The sequence below is a fragment of the Pongo abelii genome, chromosome 9, assembly GCF_028885655.2.
Source record: "Pongo abelii isolate AG06213 chromosome 9, NHGRI_mPonAbe1-v2.0_pri, whole genome shotgun sequence".
NCBI lineage: Eukaryota > Metazoa > Chordata > Mammalia > Primates > Hominidae > Pongo > Pongo abelii.
This window is the reverse complement of record NC_071994.2, coordinates 110,266,349-110,291,295: the sequence shown is the minus strand read 5'-3', so window position 1 is coordinate 110,291,295 and position 24,947 is coordinate 110,266,349. Positions and strand designations below refer to the sequence as shown.

At 34.2% G+C, this 24,947-nt stretch overlaps 1 long non-coding RNA gene across 1 annotated transcript in view; it reads right to left on the bottom strand.

Annotated features, from left to right (window-relative positions):
* Positions 1–267: 267 nt before the first annotated feature.
* LOC129048759 (uncharacterized) overlaps positions 268–24,947 on the bottom strand; it is a 38,161-nt gene continuing 13,481 nt past the window's right edge. The window contains exons 2-3 of the long non-coding RNA XR_008511352.1: positions 574–639; positions 268–428 (exon numbers count right to left, since the gene is read on the bottom strand). This is a non-coding gene — a long non-coding RNA (uncharacterized LOC129048759). The remainder of the gene's footprint in view (positions 429–573; positions 640–24,947) is intronic.

Genomic DNA, 24,947 nt, shown 5'->3' with positions numbered 1-24,947 from the left:
CTACTTTTTAAGAATTTATAGTCTAACGAAGCAGGTTTGAAATTACCATTGTACCTATCAAGACAACAGTGTTTTTCCTCTGGGTTGAATATCATGCTTTGTATTTTGTGGAATAGAGGAAAAACAATACAGCCACAATGTTAAAAAAAAGTATAATTATTGGGTCAAAAACTATACTTATTGCTTTCCTTTTTCTTTATAATTCTCTGTAGTATACACAAATAAATTTGTGGTTCTGTGCTTATAGTTAGCACTTCTCGTCAGTAATATTGATAGTTTTATTTTTATTTAAGTACATTACATATCTTGTCTTAGTCTTCACAGTAGCACTCTGAAGAAGACACTACTTTATCTTTATTTTATTGGTTGATTCCAGAGTTTGAGGAACAAAGAACACAATTCAATTTTAATGATTTTAATCATTTTATCTGAAAAAGTAATAAAATAATATTTTAGAATTTTATTTTTAAAAAAACAAGATAAAATGTCTCAGTGTATTCCAAATCCAACATAGCAACATACTATTAACAAGTATTTTACTCAATTTTGCTTTTTCAAGTTAAACTGTCTGACCTTGTTGCTAAGCACAGGAAGGATCAGAAGGGAAGTATTTCTTGGAGGAGATGGCTTGAAGTTGGTCTTTGCAAGATAAAAAAAAAAAGTTAAATGTTTCTTAAACGAGATTTTATTTTCAAGTTAAAAAATGTCTACAATTGTGCACTTTTTTGTTCTCTGTTGCTGACTAGTCTGCAGATGGGCAGAGGATTCTGTGCAAAGGGACTGGTTTGTGCATACACTACAATGTTTACTATTTTCAGAGATTGCGCTCCATCACTGAGAATTAGGATTTTAATTTGATAAGTAAGGGACTCTCTCAATAATCTTCTATTTACTCTTAATATATGGTATTAGATTTTTAAACTTAAAGGCAAGACAGGTGGGGAAATTATATGTAGTGACTGTCAGTTGGAGGAAGTAAAAAAATGGAAACACATACAAAGTCTATTACAAGAGATCATTGAAAATTCTGAGGCAATGTAGTGGCATGCTGTCTTCTCCAGATTTTTCTTTAAAAAATACTTAGGATATATAAAATTTTTGACAGTACTGGGAATGAATAAGAGTGTACTATAAATTAACATTTGAGAGGAGTTCCTAGGAATTGAAAAACTGACTGGATTAGATTGAGAAACACTTCCCTAGGCTATACATGCTGACTCCTTTGCATGAGAAGAGTTTGACTCATTTTATCTACCTTCTTTCAGCCCAGGAACAAAAAGGCTGTACATGTCAAGCAGGTCACCCCCATACTGCACAGGAAATATTTTCTGAAGTAGGAAACGTCTTATACCAGTGTCCCAGCATTTCACCTCCTGCTCTAAACCAGGAAAACAAGTCCTCTCTTCCTACACTGATTTTAGCTTTTAGTACACAAAAACAGGGGAAAAGAGGATGTGCGTTAATTCCTTGCATCACAGGATATGCATTTTTATTGTCTAACATGGAGAATTCAACAGCAAAAACAGAATATTTTAACATATTTCAGCAGAGCCACAAGGCATAAATACTTGCTGCACACCATAAGTTGGATTAAGGATATACTCATTACTATGTTTCTAAGTTTAGATTTGAGATAAGCCATCTAATGCCCCAAATGTCCAATAAAGAGATGCTTAAGGACACACAATTTACCATGTCTGTTGGCAATGGTAGACCTAAAGAGATCTCAACTCAGTCAGGCATAAATATAAACAAATAAGCAATGAAAAGCAAAATTGGGTCTATAAAATATTCTATAGCACCAAAAAGTTATGTTAATCTGAAGACTCAAAGGTAAAATATGCCTCTAAAAATTATTTGCGACAAGAAGTAGCAGAATAGCTAGATAATATCTGTTTAGTGCTCTCAGTAAAAGATATGAAGGCATGACCTTTATGAAGCATGAGCAACTAATAAAGAGAAAATGGTATGGGATAAAGAACAGCATGACAGAAGGTAGTTGTCGTGGTAAAGAATGGAAAGAATTTCAATACATAAGGGCGCAACTAAATTATCTATAGGAAGCAAAATTGGCTCTCTAGAAAATTTATCATGGAGATGAAGAAAAACATTCAAAAGTTTCAGAGACTTAAAGAGAAAAAGAATGTAAAGAAAAAGCAAGAAAGCAAAACAATAGCAAGTATTGAGAAATGGAGAGCCAACCTATGAATTTTAAATGTTCCTAAATATGATCAAAATTTTGTGTCTATAAAAATTCCCCTGATATATATATAATTCTTATTATATATATAAAATGCTCCTGATATGTATATTCTATATCTATTTTACTGTATTTTAATGCTTCTGATATATACCAGAATATATATGTATATATTTTAATATGTTCTGCTATATCTGATGATATATATCAGATATAGCAGGACATATTAATATATTCTTAAAAAGCATAACTACAGAAGTAAGCAATATATTCTGATGTATACTTATATATGTTTTATATGTATCAGAATATAGTTTACTGTCTATTGATGCTTCTGACATATTTATATTCTGATATATATCAGAAGCATTAATATTCAGTAAAATAGATATAAAGTTTCCAGCTAAGTCTATAAATTATTAATATAAAGGGTCACTGTGTTCTAGGTGATATTAATGGTAATACATCTGTAGGCATCATGGAAGACATTTTAAACTTCAACGATAATAAAAATTCATGAGCAACAAGGTGGAAAGTAAGATGTAGTTTCTGTTCAAATGGATGCCAAGTGGGTTGACTTCACACTATTAAAATATGAATGCCAATAAAAAATGAGACAACATGAACAGAAAATACCCAGTGGAGCTGCCATTCATGTTAAGATATTAAGGCAACAGCTAGATTTTTTTTTGAAATGCAAAGCCTTAGAATATGTCTGTTATTTAAACAGTATGAAAAAAATAATTACTCAAAGGCATTCTTTAGTGAATTGAGAGATTAATAATTCAAAACTGTATTATTTTAAAGAATAGATAAGCCATTGGGTGAATTTTGAAGAAGTATAAATATAGAGCTTAGAATAAAAAATACTTTAGTGTAACAAAGCAAAATATAAATGTTAAAAAATTGTTAAAAAGCATAATTATAGAAATAAGCAATATTATAATACTAGTCTGGATTTTGAACAATTGATTACAGGCACTTTTGGTTCCAGTCACAATGGAGTAGCTAGTATTGGATTTAATCTCCTGTAGTAAACAACTATAAACTGGAAAATACACATGAAACAAGAGTTTCAGGCATTGCACAGTGCACGGAGTTGCAATCTTTGAGTGAAGTATACAAGGTAAGATCTACATTCACTCAAGTTTGCTATTATGGGCATTTCGTAGAGTTTAATGGTGATATGCCACTCAGGCAGAGAATCTTAGCCTCTCTGGGCAGAGGAATTAGAGATGGGAGTTTGTGGTTGCTAAAACAGCAGCTGAATTGAAAGGGCAGAGTACCAGAGGAAAACAGCTGCAAAGGAGATTCAGAAATTTGTGTAGGGGTTCCTCTTAGGTTCTTGACCAAATCCTAAATTGTGCATAGGCAGGATAAGACTGCTGAACAAGGCTATAGGGCTAGCAGAGAATTGCTGTTGGGGTAGAAGAGAGATTGCATAATGCTAAGGAGGTATTGGAGCCAGAGTAGGGAGATCTTAGTGTACCTCCTGATCAAATTTAAGATCTCAAGGAAATAGTTTTCAGAGTAGGTGCCACATCCTAGGAATAATGGCTGTTAACAAACATGGAGGTCCTTAGGTATTTAGGACAACCTTCAAAACTAAACCAAATCCTCAAAAAACCTAAAATCAGATACCTATAGGATCAAAGTGATTCACCAGTAATTTATTGTCTGTTAGACAAAATATAGCCCTTATTGAAGGAAGATGAAATAATCCAGAATCTACATAGTACTCTATTTACAATGTTAATAATATAATAAAAAATTACTAGATATGTAAAGAAGGAGACTGTGGCACATAACCAGGACAAAAATCAGTCAATAGAAGAAGGCCCAGAGATGCTGAAGTGTAGAAATTTGTGAAGACTTTAAATTACCATCATAAAAATATTATTTATATAAAACAATTTAGAGAAAAAAAATATGGTCAAACAGATGTGGTGTTTTAGCAGAGAAACACAAAGTATAAAAAGAGTTAAATGGAAATTTTAGAACTAAAAATTATGTCTAGAATAAAAAATTAATTGGATGGATTTATAAGCATATTGAATAGTGCACAGAAAGGGCTAGTAATCTTAAAGAAAGGGAAACATAAATTATTCAAACTGAAGCAAATAGATAAAAGATAATTTAAAAATTAAAATGAACGAGCATAAAAAAACCCCAGCATCTGTCACAACATTAAGTGGTTTAATATATGTTTATTTGGAAGCCCATGGAGAGAGAAGAGACAGAATATGGTAGAAGAAATGGATACAAATTTCCTAAAATTGATGAACAACATCAAATTCAAAATGTATTCCCTTTTTGCTCAGCAAAAAGAACAAAGCAGGAGGTATCATGCTACCCAACTTCAAACTGTACTACAAGGCTATAGTAACAAACAGCATAGTACTATCACAATACCAGACATGTAGACCAATGGAACAGAATAGAGATCCCAGAAATAAGACCACATACCTACAACCATCTGATCTTTGGCAAAGCTGATAAAAACAAGTGATGGGAAAAGGACTTCCTGTTTAGTAAATGGTGCTGGGAGAACTGGCTAGCCATATGCAGAAGATTAAAACTGGACCCCTTCCTTATACCATATTCAAAAATCAACTCAAGATGGATTAAAGACTTAGATGTAAAACCTGAAACCATAAAAACCCTAGAAGACAACCTAGGCAATACCATCTGGACATAAGAAATGGCAAAGATTTCACGACGAAGATGCCAAAAGCAATTGCAACAAAAGCATAAACTGACAAATGGGATCTAACTAAGTTTAAGAGCTTCTGCACAGCAAAAGAAATTATCAACAGAGTGAACAAACATCTTACAGAATGAGAGAAAATATCTGCAAACTGTGCATCTGACAAAGGTCGAATGTCTAGCATCTATAAGGAACCTAAACTACAAGAAAAAAAACAAACCCCATTAAAAAGTGGGCAAAGGACATGAGCAGACAATTTTCAAAAGTAGACATACATGTGACCAACAGCATATGAAAAAAGTTCAACATCACTGATCATTAGACAAATGCTAATCAGAACTACAGTGAGATACTATCTAACACCAGTCAGGATGACTACTATTAAAAAGTCAAAAAATAACATGCTGGAGAGGTTGTGGAGAAAAGGGAATGCTTATACACTGTTGGTGGGATTGTAAATTAGTTAAACCACTGTGGAAGACAGTATGGTGATTCCTCAAAGAGCTAAAAACAAAACTATCATTTGACCCAGCAATCCCATTACTGGGTATGTACCCAGAGGAATAGAAATTGTTTTATCATAAAGACTCATACATGCACATGTTCATTGCAGCCATTCACAATAGCAAGGACATTGAACCAACCTAAATGTTCGTCAATGGACACATATACCATAGAATACTATGTGGTCACAAAAATTAATGAGATCATGACCTTTTGGAACGTGGATGGAGCAGGAGACCATTATCTTTAGCAAACTAACACTGGAACAGAAAACCGAATACTGCATGTTCTCACTTATAAGTGGGAACTAAATGATGAGAGCACATGGACACATAGAGCAGACCAACAGACACTGGAGCTGCCCCAGAGGGAGGAGAGTGGGAGAAGAAAGAGGAACAGAAAAAATAACAATTGCTACTAGGCTTAGTACCTGGGTGATGAAATAATCTGTACATCAAATGCCCATGACACGAGTTTACCTGCATAACAAACCTGCACGTGCACCCCGAACCTAAACTAAAGTTTAAAAAAAGCTCAACTCGGCACAGTGGTTCATTCCTCTAATCCCAGCACTTCGGGAGGCTGAGGTAAGCAGATCACTTGAGCTTAGAAGTTCAAGACAAGCCTGGGCAATATTGTGAGACTCCAGCTGTAAAAAAAATACACACACACACACAAATAGCCAGGTGTGGTGGTGCATGCCTGTAGTCACAGATACCCAGGAGACTGAGGTGGGATGATTACCTGAAACTGGGAGATTGAGGCTGCAGTGAGCCATGATCATGCTACTGCACTCCAGCCTGGGTGATGGAGTGAGATCCTGTCTCAAAAACAAACAAACAAAAATTGTTAAAAAAAAAAAAAAGTATCCTTTAAGCAGGATAAATACAAAGGCTACACTCATTACTTTATAGGTTAGCTGCTGAAAAATAAAAATATAAAAAATTATAATACCAGCCAGAGAAAGAGGACAAAATTTTTAAATAATAAAGTGACTTCTCATTGAAAACAAAAAGAAGTTAGAATAATAGAATGTGATCTTTAAAATCTTGAGGAAAAAAAGCTGTCACTTGAAATTCCACATCCAGTAAAAATGTTCCTTAAAAGTGAAGATGAAATAAAAGAATTTTAAGATAAAGAAAAACCAGGACAATTTGTTGGTATTAGAAACATACCACAAGAAATAGTAGTAGGAAGTTCTTCAGGCCAAAGACAAATAATACAAGATGAAAGCATGGCTCTTCAGAAAGGAAAGCAGAACACTGGTAAATATGTGCATTAAAAAGTTCATTAAAATATTCTTAAATTGTTCAAAGTAGAAATAATGAAAAATGTGTAATAAGATTTATACAGATTTTAGAGTTAAAATATATGACAAAAGTGACACAAAGGGCAAAGAAAGTTAAAAGGAATTTACTGATATAGGTTCTTACATTATATGCTACGTCCTTACATTATATGCTATGTTGAATAACATTAATTAAATGTAAACTATGATTACAAAGGGTTAATAATTCATATTATGATCTCTAGCACAACCATGAAAAACAATACAAATAAATATAGCTAAAAGACCAATAAAAAGTGAAAACAGAAGACCAAAAGAAATCAATTTACCTATCCACAGCAGTAACTACATTAACTGTAAATGGACTAACTTTCCAGTTAAAAGGCAGATATTGTCAGATTGTATAGTTAAAAGACCCAACTATATGCTGTTTACAAGAGATAGCACCCTAATAAAAGAACAGCATTGAGCTGAATATGAATAAATAGAAAAATATATATCATACAAATACTACCTTTAAGAAAAATAATGAAGCTACACTAATGTCAGACAAAAAGGTTTTGAGACAAAAAGTATTACCAGATGTCAGAAAAATTCTCTATAACAAGGTTCCCCAATCCTTAGCCATGAACTATTAGGACCAGACCATGGCCTGTTAGGAACCAGGCCGCTTAGCAGGAGGTGAACAGTGAGCAAGCAAGCATTAGAGCCTTATCTGCACCTCCTCTCAGATCAGCAGCAGTATTAGATTCTCACAGGAGTGTGAACCCTATTGTTAACTGTGTATGCGAGGGATCTAGGTTATGCACTCCTCACGAGAATCTAATGCTTGATTCATCTCCAGACCACACCTGACCACATCTGTGGAAAAAGTGTCTTCCATGAAACCAGTCCCAGGTGCAAAATACATTGGGAACCACTGCTCTATAATGTGAAGTATTAAATTTCATCTAAGATATATATTAATAACAATCTCAAATATATGATTTTCAAAAATATAGCTTCAAAATATTTAAAGAGAAAAATGACAAATATATAAAGAAGGAATAGACAAATATATAAAAATAGTTGAAGATTTAAAAACTCTTCTGTTGATAATTATTTGAATAAGCAGAGAAAAATTTAAAGACCATAGATTTTAATACTATGACTCTTTATGATCTAATTGACAATTATAAAACACTATATACCCAATAATGACATATTACACATTTTTTCCAGTGCATATGGAATATTTACCAAATTATAGCCTGTATTCTGGGCCATATGAATCTCTTTTTTTTTTTTTTGAGTTGGAGTCTCACTCTGTCACTTAGGCTGCAGTGCAGTGGCATGATCTTGGCTCACTGCAACCTCTGCCTCCCAGGTTCAAGTGATTCTCCTGCCTCGGCCTCCTGAGTAGCTGGGATTATAGGTGTGCACCACCACACCTGGCTAATTTTTGTATTTTTAGTAGAGACAGGGTTTCATCATGTTGGCTAGGTTGATCTCGAACTCCTGACCTCAGGAGATCCACCCACCTTGGCTTCCCAAATTGCTGGGATTACAGGCGTGAGCCACCACACCCAGCCATAAATATTAATAAATGTCAAAAGATGGAAGTCATAGTGAGTATATTCATTGACAACAATGGAACTTTCCAAAAATCAGTATTTTCAAAGATAAGTAAGAAGTCTCTAAATATTTAGAAATCCAACAACATAAATCTAACTAACTCATGGAAATTAGAAAATATTTTGCCTAAGCAATGTGGGTGCAACATTTCTAAATTTATGGGATATAGCTAAATCACTACTTAGAGGGAAATTCATAGCTTTAAATGCACATATTAGAAACGAAAATGAGGATTACAGTTGCTGATGTAAGCTTTCACTTAAGAAGAGAGAAAAAATAGAAAATTAGATATGAAGAAAGGAAAGCAAAACAAGAGCAGAAAGCAAATAATAGAGAAAATTAACAAAGCTCAAAATGTCTTCTTTAAAAAGATTTATAAAACTGAAAGAGAAAGAGAGAAAATACAAATCAGTATTAAAAACAGAAATATCATTACAGGTTTGACAGGCATTGTAAGTATAAAAGTGAAATACCATGAACAACTTTTAAGCCAATAAATTTAGTACCTTAGAAAATGGGCACATTCCTTAAGATATAATTTTTTCAAAACTAGACACAATAACAAATATAAAATCTGAACACTTACAGATCTCTTAAATAAATTGAACTTTTAATTAAAAACCATCTCTAATCTCATATTACTTTACTGGTGAATATTATAAAACATTTGAAAAGATACACTAATCTTGCACAAAATCTTTTAGTGAAAAGACAGTGAATGAATGCATCCCAAGTCGTTGTATGAGACCAACACTGTATTGCTTTAATATCCTCAAGACACCAAATTTCAGACCAGTATCCTTTATAAGCATAGATGCAAAAACCCTTACAATACATAATATGCATATTTATATTTATACATACATTGTGACCAAATATGACCAAATGTACTTTATGTCAGGAATGTAAGATTGGTTTAATATTTGAAAGTCAGTGTAGTTTACCAAGTTAACAGAATAAAAGAGAAAAACCCCATTATCTCAAATAGGTGCAGAACAAGCACTTGAAAAAATTCGACACCAATTAAAGATAAAAATTCTCAGCAAACTAAGAATAGATGGAAATTTCCTCAGTTTTATAAAGGGTATCTGTTAAAAACCTACAGCTAACATCACACTTAATGTGAACTATTAAACGTCTTTCCCTTTAGGACTGGGAACTAGGCAATTAGATCCACTCTTTCTGTTTTTGTTTAACATTGTACTGAACTCTTAACCAGTGAAAAAAGCAAGACAAATAATTTAGGGGAATAAAGTTTGGAAAGGAAAAAATAAAGTTATATTTCCTCACATATTTTATGATTATATACATACAGAATTGAAAAGGGAATCTACAAATAAACTATTTGTACTGATAAGTGAGTTTAGTAAGATCTCAGGATATAATGTCATTATATGTGTATAAATACAGATGCTATATATAAGCATATATATCCCAAACAGTTGAATTTACAAATTAGAACAAGTGAACCTTGAGCCCTATATTACCGTATACAAAATTAATTGGAGAATGCATCATAGATCTCCAAGTGAAAGTTAAAACTATAAATCTTCTAGACAAAAATAGTAGTCAAAGCTTTCTTAGACCAAACATGAAACCACTAAATATAAAAGAAAAAAATGATAAATTTGACCTCATAAAAATGGAAAACTTCTACTTACAAAAGTCATCATCAAAAAAGTGAAAGCAAGCCAGGAATTGGAAAGAGTATTCATCATATAGATGCTTCTCAACTTATGATGGGGTTATGTCCTGATAAACCCAGTGCAAGTAGAAAATATCATTGTCAAAAATGCATTTAATATCCCAATACTCACCATAAATTAAAAAAAATCATGTCAAACCATTGTAGGTCAAGGACCACTTGTAATTTAATCTTGCATATGATAAAGAACTATTACTAATTGATACTTTAATGATAACCTAATACAAAATTATCTGAAGGTTGAAATAGGCATTTAATAAAAGATATCTAACTAAGCAATATTCAGGTTAAAAGGTACTCAATGTTCTTATCACCAGAAGAATGAAAATTAAAACTACAATGAGATACTATTACATACAAATACCAGAATGGCTACGGTCAAAAATATGGATAATATGGAGTGTTCATAAAGATGTGAAACAATCTCTTGTACAATACGTACATTTAGGATTTATGTATTTTACTCTTTGTAAACTTAATAAAAGCTGTCAGCATTAAAGAAAGTGATCATAAAAACAGGAATAATAAGAGTAAGATAAACAGTGAAAGTAAAATATATGCTAAAATCCTTGCCACACACTGGGGAGTAAGTAAAAAGTAATTGCTTTCTTGATGTTTTTAATTAGAATAATAAAATTGTTCTGTATCAATTAACAAGATAAAGAGGCAATGCACAAACATTCAAAATTAGAACTAGCACAAAATTAGAAATATAAGTAAATATCATTAATAGGGGAAATTTTAAACATAATAAAAGACTATCTTGCATCAATTTTTTATATAAATACATTGAAAAAGGAGAAATAGATGATTTTCTAAAAATACACAGCTTAACAAAATTGATCCTATTAGAGACAGAGAATGATATAGGAAAGGACTTGGAGTTCAACCTGAATAGGATCTCACTGGGTACATATAGTATAATTTTAAGCAACAGTAAGAATAATAACTGCAATAGATAGAAACACATCAAATATGTTTAAGTCCAATAATTTGTACAGATACTAAAATTAAAAAAGCACAAAATTTATTAAGATTTTAGAAGATGCTAAGAAATCAACTCTTTATTTTGAAAACTGATAAATGAAAGGAAAGATAAGACATGGCTTTCCTGTATACACTGTACTACGGGATAACCAAGTGGTTGGCATAAGGAAGGCATTCCAACTAGGTAAAAAATGATGATAGAATGAGAATATTACCATTTTGTAACCCCTCTGTGTCCTGATGTTTCTCTTGATACTCGGGAAAATTTCCTGCTCTCAAGTTACCCAGTCCTCCTCCCCCTCTCCCAGGGGTCTGATCTCATCTATTTGTGAAGAGCTGGTGAGCTGGTGAACATGTTAGTCACTTTACATCACAGAGGCTTCTCCCATGGCCCAAACATTGGCAGCAGGAGTCATGTGTCCAGATACTCCCAGACACCGTTGTTTAGAATAGGGTAGATCAAACATCTGATCCAAGATGGCACAATAATATTCTTTTTGCTGGGGATTAGGACACAGATTTCCTGGTTAGTGTCCAATGAATACGTGAACTGGGAGGTCAAATGGCGCCCATTAAGACTAATGTAAACACCAGAAGGTTGGTGTATACATTTTTTAATAGATTTTATTTTTTAAATCGTGAACATGTTGTGTCACTCCACTTAAGCAGTTTCTAATTTATTAATATTTTAATTGGCAAATCAAAATTGTTTACATTTATGGGGTACAAATTATGGGGTATGTGATGTTTTGATATATGTAAACAATGTGGCATGATTTAATCTAGCTAATTAACCTGTCTATAATCTCACTAACTTATTTTTATGACAATATATTTGAAATTTATCATTAGTTATTTGAAATATACAGTACTATTGACTGTTGTCACCCTGCTGTTAGATAGATCTCAAAAGGTATTCTTGTATTTGAAACTTTGTACCCTTCGACCATTACCCTTACCCCTACTGCCAGCATTTCCTAGCCATAATTCTACTCTCTGGTTCTATGAGTTCGACTTTTTTAGATTCCACATATAAGTGAGATTATGCAGTACGTCTTTTTTGCCTGGCTCATTTCACTTAGCATAGTGTCCTTCAGATTCACCTGTGTTTTTACAAATGACAGATTTTTTTTTTAGGCTGAATAGTATTCCATTGTGTATATATCCCACATTTTCTTCATCCATTCATCCATTGATGGGCACAGGTTGATTTCATGTCTTGGGTATTGTGAATAATGCTACATTAAACAGAGGAGTGCAGATATCTCTTGACATGTTGATTTCAGTTGCTTTGGCTATATATTCAGTAGTGGGATTGCTGGATCATATGATAGTTCTACTTTTAGTTTTTTGAGGAACCTTCTTGCCATTTTCCATAATGGATGTACTAATTTGCATTTCCACCAACAATGTGTAAGAGTTATTTTTTTCTCCACACCCTTGCCAACATATGTGATCTTTTTGATAAAAGCTATTTTGATAGCTGGAAGTTGATATCTAATTGTGATTTTAATTTACATTTCAGTAATGATTAGTGATGTTGGGCATTTCTTTGTGTACCTGTTGTTCATTTGTATGCCTTTTGAGAAATGTCTGTTCAGGTTGTTTGCTTATTTTTTAATTGGGTTATTTGTTCTCTTGCTATTGAGTTGTTTGTGTTACTCATAAATTTTGGATATTAACCTCTTATCAGATGTATGGTTTGCAAACATTTTCTTCCATTATGTAGATTGTCTTTTCACTCTGTTGATAGTTTCTTTTGCTATGCAAAAACTTTATAGTTTGGTTTAATACAATTTGTTTATTTTTAGTTTTGTTGCCTGTGTTTTCTGGGTTGTGTCTGAAAAATCACTGCCCAGACAAATGTGAAGATTTTCCACCATGTTTTCTTGTAGTAGTTTTGCCATTTCAGGTCTTAGATTTAAGTCTTTAACCATTTTGAGTAAATTTTTTGTACCTGGTGTAAGATAGGGATCAAATTTTATTCTTCTGCATGTAAGTAATCAGTTTTTCCAATCTCACTTATTAAACACTGTCCTTGTCCCGTTATGTGCTTTTGGTACCTTTCTCAAAAATCAATTGACCATAAATGTGTGGATTTATTTCTGATCTTTCTATCCTTTCAATTGACATATGTGTATGTTTTGGTGCCAGTATTGTGCTATTTTGATTACAACCATTTTAGCATGTGTTTTGAAATCATGCAGTGTAATGCCTTCAGCTTTGTTCTTTTTTGCTCAAGATTGTTTTGAGTATGCAGGGTCTTTGCCATTTCTTTTTTTTTTTTTTTTTTTTTTTTGATACAGAGTCTCACTGTCGCTCAGGTTGGAGTGCAGTGGCACAATCCCAGCTCACTGCAACCTCCGTCTCCCGGGTTCAAGCGATTCTCCTGCCTTAGCCTCCAGAGTAGCTGGGATTACAGGCATGTGCCACCATGCCCAGCTAATTTTGTATATTTAGTAGAGACGGGGTTTCACCATGTTAGCCAGGCTGATCTCGAACTCCCGACCTCAGGTAATCTGCCTGCCTCTGTCTCCCAAAGTGCTGGGATTACAGGTGTGAGCCACCGTGCCCGGCCCCCGGTCTTTGCCATTTCATACCAATTTAAGGACTGTTTTTTTTTCTCTATTTCTGTGAAAAATGACATTGTAATTTGATAGTAACTGCACTGAATCTGTGGATTGCTTTGGGTAGTATGAACATGTTAACAATATTAATTCTTTCAGTCAGTGGATATAGGATATCTTTCCATTTATTTGTGGTTTTTTTCAACTTATTTCATTAGTATTTTATAGTTTTCACTCTACAGTTCTTCCAATTCCTTGGTTAAATTTACACCTAAATACTTTTGTTGTTTTGATGCTGTTGTAAATGGTATTGTTTTCTTGATTTTCTTTTCAGATAGTTTGTTATTAGTATATAGAAAGTACTGATTTTAATATGTTGATTTTATATCCTGCAACTTTACTGAATTTATCAGTTCTCACAGTTTCTTGGTGGGGTCTTTAGGATTGTCTATATATAAGGCCATGTTATCAGTAAAGAGAGAGAATTTCATTTATTTATTTCCTATTATGATGACTTTATTTATTTTTTGCTTAATTGTTCTTAATAGTACTATATATTTATTTATTGCTTAATTGCTCTATTTATTTCTTGCTTAATAGCTCTTTCATCACTGTGTTGAAAAGAAGTGAGCATCCCTGTTTTGTTCCTTATCAAAATAGGGACAAAATGGAAGTAGACATTCATTCAATCTAGCCAGTTTCCAAAGGCAAGTGTATAGCTTCACCTTTTGAGGCATCTGGTATAATTGAGTTAAAAGACAATGTCATCTCTTGCTCTGAGCCTCTTTCAAGGTGTAAATGTAATATTGGATTTCCTTCAATTCATAACCCAGTTATTCATTTCTTTACCCTCAGCTACTATTCCTCCTTTTCTTCATTAATACCAAACTTTTTTTTCTAATGTTTTGAAGAGAAATTAGTATAGGCCACTATGCTGGTCTACACTGTAGGCAGCAATACCAATCTAGTAAGTACCTCTCTCTCAGTCCACTCCCATTTAGAAAGAGTAAGGTTATGAGGTGCAGAACTCATGGTTTATTTTTTACTTCCAGACAATATAGCTGCATTCACTGTTAACCCCAATTTTTCCAGATGGGCTGGGGGCACAACTCACCCTCATCAGGGCCTTAGGAATTCTGACATAAGGTTAAAAAATACAGTTACAGTTTCTTGGTTAGGAATCATCCCAGCTTCTAACTCTTGTAGTCGCAGCCCTGGTCCTAGGACATCTGCATTAGGTAGGGGAGAAAAATCAAATTGAGACAATATGGGGAAGAAAGAAAAAACTTATGATCATTACAACAGCATATTCCTCCCTTGGCAAGAATTGCATAGTCATGCCAGCATCCTTCCCCACCCTTTCTTCCCAGTTCCACCAGAAACAAAGGAAAATATAGTGGGGACACTTTTTTTTAGCTCCACTTATGTTGATTGTGAGCACACACTTGTAAAGGTGTGTAAGCCAACCCTTCATGCTTTTATCTTCCCCTGATTTAGTCAGTTGATGTTTTAATTGCAGATTCTATGTCTCTATCAAACTGCTACTCTGAGGAGATTACCTCTACGACTATTGTTGAACGTTATGGGATATACAGTATATTCCTTGGTCTGAAGAAATAATGGTTTACCATCCAAATCCATTCAGTATCTTCTGTTCTTGTTTGTTTAAGCAGCAGTCTGAGCATTTTTACTTTCCATGGGGTAAGCAAAATCTAGCCTAGGATCAGTGTCTATTTCTGTCAAGACTTATATTTGTATTCCCTCAGGGTTACCAGCATCGGTCTCACTTGCCAGCTATGTTTGAGCCTTCCAACTAACGAATCTGCCCCATAGCCGTTGGCAATCTCTGTCTCTTTTGCTGGCAGATTGAACAGTTTTTATTGGCATTTTTTTGGCATTATGCACCTGAGAGGGTGCAAAAGGAGCATGTCTAGACTTAGCCCCATCTCTGTACTGCTGCAATAGCCTCATGACCACTCATCTCATGGACCCAGGTGGCCACCTCAAATGAACACACAGGAATATCTGCTTGTCAATTCAAATCACCTCCCGACCTGGGCATTGCTGGGCATTGAAATTTAGTGCACCTATCAAATTTCCCTAAGGCTTTGGCCCATATGAACATTCCTTTTCCATTGTCTTTCTGACTGACCATTTTTCCAGACCATTGGCCACTGACCATGAGTTAGTAAAAACCCAAGCACTGGGGCTTTTAACACTGTTCAATTCTTGAATTGCTGCTGGAAAAACAGCATATAACTCAGCCCACCAAGCTGATTTGTTTTTACCTTCCCCAGAGTAGCAGCCATCTAAATAGCATGTTGTCTATTCACCTGAAAATTGCCATCTGCAAACCCAAAAGCTCTTGAATAGTCAGTTGAGACTGTTTACAGGACACTATGAAATCCAGCAGCTCCTCACACATTTCCAGAGTCAATCCTAGGGGAAGAGAGGCTCCCTGCTTGTGAGTATTTCCTCTTTGCATTCCTCAGATAGCATGATCTTGTATAAGCCATTTCCATTTTATTATGGAACTCTTCTGGGCAGTAGCATCCCCATTTAGAGGGTTTCTGTGACATTATCCAATACATCATGGGTATTTCAGGGTTTGAGATCATTTTATGTCCTTCGGTCATAAGGCTAGCTTCAATTAATGTCCCATAGCAAGGTAGTAAATGCCCCTAAAGTGGAAATTCTCTAGTTCATATTCCCAGTAGTAATTGCTGGGAGGTGTTCACGGTCTTTTGCCATAAGCAATAGTCTAGGCTTTACATAGGGCTATCACACCCAGGATTTGTTCCTACCATTACTTAAGCTTCTGTTCTACACTGTGTGGACAGGGAATCTTACTGGTTCCCTTTATTAGCATATCCAATTAGTATCATTTGAAGAGCAGATTTATATGCCTTTTGTTTTATAATACTAGGTGGAGGAAGTTTTCCCCAGCCAGACATAATGTCCATTCCCATAAAGCATTTATGTAAAGGAGACACAACTTCTTTAAACAAGGCCTGTTTAAATATACAGTGTGGCGATTCCTCAGGGATCTAGAACTAGAAATTCCATTCGACCCAGCCATCGCATTACTGGGTATATACCCAAAGGATTATAAATCATGCTGCTATAAAGACATATGCACACGTATGTTTATTGCCGCATTATTCACAATAGCAAAGACTTGGAACCAACCCAAATGTCCAACAATGATAGACTGGATTAAGAAAATGTGGCACATATACACCATGGAATACTATGCAGCCATAAAAAATGATGAGTTCATGTCCTTTGTAGGGACATGGATGAAATTGGAAATCATCATTCTCAGTAAACTATCGCAAGAACAAAAAACCAAACACCGCATATTCTCACTCATAGGTGGGAATTGAACAATGAGATTACATGGACACAGGAAGGGGAACATCACACTTCGGGGACTGTTGTGGGGTGGGAGGAGGGGGGAGGGATAGCATTGGGAGATATACCTAATGCTAGATGACGAGTTGGTGGGTGCAGTGCACCAGCATGGCACATGTAGACATATGTAACTTACCTGCACATTGCACACATGTACCATAAAACCTAAAGTATAATAATAATAATAATAATAATAAAATGAAATAAAATAAAATAAAAAAAGAAGAAAAGGAAATGGCTTAAATAAACTTACAAAAAGATGTTTAACTGCATTAATGTTATAATAAACACAAATCATGTCAAAAAAAAATATACCAACTTTCATAATCCTATCAACCTTTACATTTTTATGTTCTCTCCATCTAATTGTAGTCCCAAATAGGGCTTCACCAATGAATCTTGGAACCACAGTTCATGGGGCTCCCATATCAAGGATTCCCAGGAATTTTTCTTCGCCACTTCGTGACCATTATATTCACTTGTGTACATAAGGCTTTGGATCCCCAGTAGGGGATTGAGCAAAGGGACCCTTGCCTATTTCTAAATCTTTATCTTGGTTAATCTGCCTGCTTATTGTCCCAGGCAATTACAGATTTCTGTTTGTAATCTTTGCTTTCTGATTTTTAAAATTTCCCCAAACCGGGGTACAGTGTCAGCTTAGATAGCAAACAGAGAGATAAGGTATCTAAAAGAAAATAATATTTACTTGGGAATAAGGGCATTGCAACGGGAATATATAAGACATAGTAAACTATGTGCATATTCAGGGAGGTAAAGAAAGACAAGGTTTTTAAGGAAAAAATGAGGAGGGTTACACAATTGTTTTGAGATCATTACTCTTGGCTACAAGGATCAATAATAAGTGTGACACTAGTCCAAAGTTGAAGAGGCAGTTGCTGGGCAGATGACCTTGCAGAAGTATTTTTTGTGTAAGGTTGCAGTTTTTGCCTAGGCTTTTGTGATAGTTTTTGTTATCAGGCATTTGTTCATGAGAATTATTCTCTTCATGGCCTTCCCTGGTTCTGTTTGTCAGGTTTTGCTGTTGTTATTATTATTATTTTTTGCCTCTAGGCAAGCTTTATTCTTTGACTCCTTTATCCTGGAAGGGGACTGTTAGTTGCATCTCACCCAAATGGAATGCGATGGGAATTGGGGGTTTGAGTTGTTTGGAGAAAGAGCTGTTGTTTTTAGCAAGTAAATATAGCTGGTGTGTGGTATCCATCAATCCTTGAGTGCTTGGCCATGCGGACTAGCGAATGGTCAGAACAAACTCAGAGGTCCCCAGAGCTTTATAATACCAAGGTTCAGGAGGTATAGACAGTAAGGAAAAAGGCCATTTCCTTTAGGTACAGTAGACAGTGAAGTTTTTTTGTTTTGACTGGCTTTTAAAAAATTACCTAGGAAATGGAAAGCTTATAAAGTGAATTGTTGAATTGCTACCCCAAGTGGTTTCTTTACCTAGTCACCACTTAACTGGAAATACTAGAATACACAGTTCAACCAGAATTCAACCAGGCAGATAACCTGCCTGTTGCTCAAGCAAATATCAGAGTTTTAAAAAACAAAATTAAGCAAAAAAAACCTTTCCCCAAATAGCATCATTACCACTTAGCTTTGTATGACCCATTCCTAAGAAGTGACTCCATTTCGATTCTGACAACTTTCACATTTCCCCATTTTAATCAAGCTCTTTCTCTCAAAGCGTCACTAATTAATCACCCTGTGGTTAGGTTTTGATTGTCCTTCAGTTCCAAGATGGCCCTACCTCAGTTTGTTTGTCTGATCCCATGTTGGAGAAAGTGAATGGTGACTAGGAGTTAGTGTGAACAAAACTTTTAGCAACATTTCAGCAACAAGAGAGTTTAACTGGAATGGCTCTCAGGCTAAGTCCTCCTGGAGTCCATTATTAAGTTATTGATTTTGTCTGTTCTGTAGTTTTTTTTACTGTCATCTCAAAATGTTGGGCCAGCATTATTCTGTTAGGAGTTGTACTTCCACAAACATTTAACAAGTAATAAATAAAAGTTTAAAAAGGAAAAATACAAAATTAAATTTATAGCAATATGTAATACAATATGTATAGTGGTTTTGAACCATGAACCTAGGCTTAAAGGCAACCAATTGAATAAGTCAAATGACCATTACCCTGGCAATTGAAAAAGATAGGCATTAAGAGAAGTAAGAGTCTTATTGCAGTATGAAGTCTTATTCTGATATCTTGGGAAAAGCTGTCTATAGCATTAAAACATCAACTTGTTATCCTGGTTTGTAGTTTGAATGTCACTGGTTATGGCATCAGGCAGTTTGGTGAACTTTTTGTGTGGCCCATAAATTAGGCATGAGACTTGTTCCTTAAAATTCATCTAGTTTTAGCTTACAAGGCCTTAAAGCATTTTTCATTTTTCATAATTCTATGGAAGAAATTTGGATTAGAGAAATCTATATGAACTCAATATATAGTCTAGCCTATAGGTAGATAATGAGATCCAGAAAACAACGCACAGAGCTTCAATCTGGTGACAGATGTATTATTGCCTTTTTATTAGAAACATCACTTTTTCTCTTACATTGGTCATATGGAAATCTCTGATTTAAAACCTCTTGTAGCTAGGAAGCCAAGCCAAGGCAGACTTTGGGTTTTACCTACAGTCTTAAGGTTCCTGGGCCTGCCAGGAAGTGATAATTTTGAGCTACTCACTGTAAGGATGGGAAGCACTGAAGTAAAGTAATATATGCATATTCTCAAATATGACATTTCAGTAAAAACATGAATAAAAGACATTGGTAATATAACCAATGTTTCCAATTGTATTCTGCTATAAAAAGAGAGTAGATTTTCATTGGGCTTATGCAAATAACCCTTTTACCGTATGAATACTCACAAATAATTCACAAAATTTGGAGGACTCAAGTAGGAAGAAAAAGCAAATGCTTTCATCTTTGTCCACAAAACTGTATTTTACAAAGTTGCTGTAAACTATAGATAGCTTAAGAGAGAAGATTTCTCTAAATCTGGAAAACAAAATATTTAAGTAAAATAACCAATAATGTTTTAAATAAAAGTCATAAAAACATTATCTTCAGTTATTTATTTATTTATTTAGAGACAGGGTCTCGCTTTGTTGCTCAGGCTGTAGTGCAGTGGCACAATCACGGCTCACTGTAGCTGCAACCTCCTGGGCTCAAGCAATCTTCCTGCCTCAGCCTCCCAAGTAGCTGGGAGTACAGGTGTGCACCACCACACCTGGCTAATTTTTATATTTTTGTAGAGACAGGGTTTTGTCACGTTGCCCAGGTCTTGAACTCTTAGGCTCAAGCAGTCCACTCGCCTCGGCCTTCCAAAGTGCTGGGATTACGAGCGTGAGCCGCTGTGCCTGGCTTAACTTTAGTTATTTAATCTGATGTAATTAATTTTGTTCTGCTTGGTCTTGATTAACAGTTTTATAACCCCATCAGTTTTTTTATTCAAGTTTTGAAAACATTTTATTTAATCCATTACTCTTAAAGTTATTAGAAACCTGTATTTAAGAGTGCGGGTTAGAGTTTTCCACAAATCTGAGTGCAAATGCTTTTAGAAAAGAATTTAAAAAATAATTTTGGATGACAAATATTTAGAATAGCCAAATTTAAATATAATGAAAGTTTATTATAATCAGTAGTTAACAAGGAGATCTAATTACTTTTATGACATATAATATTTAGAATTATGACTAATGACATATTAAATTTCTAAGAGTTTTATGCAATATTGGAATATTCATATAAATAACATACCACGTAAATGTGACTGAAAGATCTGACATTACTTATCATTTGCCAATGTTTCCCACACAATTTACCAAATAAGCCTAATCATTTACTATCTCTGCAAGATGAGAGGCATATTCTTTCGAGTTCTCTGGGGGCTTCACTGGAAAATACCAAAATTATTTCTAGGTCAGAGATACTTAATTTAGAATTTTGATCCTGGAGAAGCCTGCCAAACATGCCAAAAAGTTCAAAACACTTGATCAAAATAGGATCACAGGTCACTGTGAAATAATTGTCATTCATTCAACCAGAGTGATAATCAAAATTCTTCAAAAGCAATACAGTAAGTTACACGGATTAAAAAAAAAAACAACGAAACCCTTAACTGTTTCAAAGTCTAGCTTTCGTAAGTAATAATAAACCTAATAAAGACAACATCAGAAATTATTTTGATAAAGTGCAACTTTTTTTTTAGGTCAGTGATATGGTTAGGCTCTGTGTCCTCACCCAAATCTCTTTTTAAATTGTAAACCCCATAATCCACACGTGTTGAGGGCAGGACCTGGTAGGAGGTAATTGGATCATGGGGTCAGTTTCCCCCATGCTGTTCTCATGAGATCTGATGGTTTTATAAGTGCTTGACAGTGCCTCCTCCATGTGCATTTTCTGTCTCACGTGTCGCCATGTAAGACATGCCTCTTTGCCTCCACCATGATTGTAAGTTTACTGAGGCCTTCCCAGCCATGCAGAACTGTGAGTTAATTAAACCTTTTTCCTTTATAAATTACCCAGTCTCAGTTATTTCCTTACATCAGTGTGAGAACGGACTAATACAGCCAGTTACCAAAAAGGTAAAACAAAAACCTCCTGCAATGTGTGCTTATTCCATTTAGATAACCTGGAAGTTGAACCTGATGAAAGTGTTCTTGAATTTAATAAGACATAGGAAGAATGTGTGTCTGGTTATTACATGGAATAATTTGGATATATTAGGAAACACCAAGAGTGCAGAATCAAGTTATACTGGAGGAAAACATTGCTTTTTAAAAAAATGTCTTTAAGATAAACTTTTCAGCATTAGGTCATAACAGCAGAGTTTCAGGAGCTTTCAAAAAAGTTGAAGGAGACACTTATCCCAGGTCGTCTCAAGAAGATAAAGAACTGAAGACAATGATGCGTGAATTACAAATTATGTGCTGCAAGATACAGCTAGAGTTGAACTTCTGAGGTATTAATCTGATTCATTTGATTATTGCCCCAGGCAGTTTCAGATTTCTCTTTGAAATCTTTGTCTTCTGATTTTTAAAGTTTCCCCAAAAAAAGCTTGAAGAGGAAAACTCAACCTCAAGAAATAAAATTACCATTCTAAATGAAAAAGACAGCATTTCTGACCTTGAAACTAGGGGAATTAAGTGGATCTAAGGAAGAAATGTGACAGAAATAGAAACTACCTGCAGTTTAAAGGATGGCTTTTAAAGAACGAGGTTTTAGAATTAAAAATCAAAACCTCCTGCAATTTTTACTACTAATAGATCAATGCTTCAAAAACTTTCTACTGTAGGGGACCAAACAGGACTCTACCATAGGGGACCACATTTTTAATTTTGTATTGGTGTATTTTTAAAATCAAAGTTCATTGTTTAGAAAGACTTATAAATAATTCCCTTCTAATTATAGAAACTTGATCACACAAAAATTCCTCTCATAAATTCATCTTTCATGAACCTTACCGTGGCTTACTCAGACCATTGGTGACATAAACTAAGCTTTCTGCTTTGTCTTATACTTCCTCTTTCTTAAATAAGTGGTCATTTTCCTTTAGGAAAAAAATTATCACACAAGATTCTTTCTCATATAAAATTATTCTTTTTTCTTTGTGACCTTCCATACCATAAATACACCTTCATGCCTGTAGCTTTCTTCATGTCTCGCTCTCTCTCTCTCTCTCTCTCTCTCTCTCCTACTTACTAGTTCCTTTCTATCTTGTTTCTATCTGTTTCCCATTTTTTTCTCAATAAAAACACATTTTATGCCTTTCTGGTAATTTTTTCTTCATTAAAAAACACATCTTAATTTCCTGGCAGACTTTATATACAGAACTATGTATTTTAATCAGAATTTTAACTGTTAGTAACCTTAATTTATAGCAAGTAATTTTGAATTATCTGTCACATATTAGCATTTTATAGAAAAGAACCATTTTATAATTTTTAGAAACATTTTTCCATAACGTAATCTTCACACATATACTGAGACCCAAATATATTTAATCTCTCTATAAAACGTAAAAAGCCAAGAAAAAACATATTTATGTTCATCAATTTGTTTCCGTATTTTATCTTATTTAAAAATGACCCAGACCTTTAATATCTATTATATAATTCAACATAATTTTGAGATTTCAAATTACATGAAAAGCCCATTTATAAATGTTTATTTCATTTAAGTTTACCTAATTTATTTATTTTGAAAAATTTACCTAGATTACTTATGAAAACTGAGATATTAGGCAAAGCTAGTCATCATTTCAAGTTATTTTCCTATTAACCATTTTTATAGCCTGTGAGTATCAGGTGTTTACTTAAGTAAGAAACTTAAAGCTACATACGTGGATATTTTGCTGATAACTCAGGAAATATAGCTGTTTTAATTAAACCAACAATATTACATTAGTCATACTTATTAAAGATTTGTACAAACAAAGATCATTCTGTTTTAGGCTGGGTTTATAGTTTTATAACCTTCGTGTGAAACCCAGATACCTTAAAACATCTATCAGAAACAAACATAAAACTATTTGATCAGTAAACAGGCAAAATGTATGCTAACAATTTTGAAGACATTTCTAGTTTAATTTTACCAATAATTTTAAAACCAGCTTATTTATTAAAAATTTACTTAAGTCATGTGAACTAAAAGGCATTTGTGTTGGCACTCACGTACTTTATATGAGTGCTCATTTAAGCCAATCTGAATAGAATTCCTTAAGGGATTTCTGGCTGCCTATGCCAGATTTTAACATGTAGACACATCAAACAACCTAATATACAAATATATGCATAAACACACCTAAATACATACACACAAACACAGATTTTTTGTGGCTTTCATTTTTGAATTTTGGTCAGGAGACAGTAAAACACACAGACTCACCAGTTTATAAAAGACAGTTTGATCCAAATTATATTTTGATAAAATGGGACATGTTCACACGGCTAAACTTTATTTACCCTGATAGGTAATCTAATAAAGGCTGTGGACCAAAATTTTGGGTAAAGACGTTTTCACAGCAATTTTGTTTTAAAAGATGTTATTTTTTAGTTTCAAATGAGTTTAGAGTTAAATTTTCAATGTTTACATTTTAGCTATTTTCTTGTTACATGAGTAATCAACATTTTCCTTGTCAATCTGTGCTACTGTTTGGTTTTGCCAAGTTTTTAATAATAAATAGAACCAGATTTGATAACAGAAATGCCTCTAGCAGTATGTGTGAATGCATTTGGAAAGAAATAATGGAGAAGAAGAGTTCTCTTGGAGGCAGCTGTCTTTCTTGACTTTTTATTCCCTAGTACTTTAGTCTGGCACATAATAGATACTTTAAAAAATGCCCCTGAGTAAATGAAACACAGTACATCCCCAATGTCATCTTTATAGAATAGTACTAGAAACAGAGTTGCACCAACACTTATTCATTGCAGTTATTTGATGTGTTCTGAATTAAGAAATGAGATCTACAAGGGTCTCTTTCACAACCCTCCCACCTGAGCAATAGCTCTTTTCTCTACAAATTCATAATTATTTTGGTTGTAAGGTGGTAGGAACACACAATTTTAGGCAAAAAGATGGCTTTAGTCACTGCTATGGATTGAAGGTTTATGTCCCCCCAAAAATTGATATGTTGAAACCCTAAACCACAAAGGTACTGTATTTGGTGATAGGGCCCTCAACTCCTTAATTAATATTAAATATAGAGCTCTGTCCTATAGATTTAGTGTCTTTATAAGAAAAGGAAGAAAGCGCAGAGCTGTCTTTCTTTCTGTGTGTGCATGCACTAAGGAAATGCAATGTGAGGATGCAGCAAGAAGGTGGCAGTCTGCAAGTCAGGAAGAGAGCCCTTGCCAGAAACCAAATTAGTTGGTACCTTAGTCTTGAATTTTCCGGGCTCCAGAACTGTGAAAAATAAATTTCTGTTGTTTAAGCTACCTAGCCGA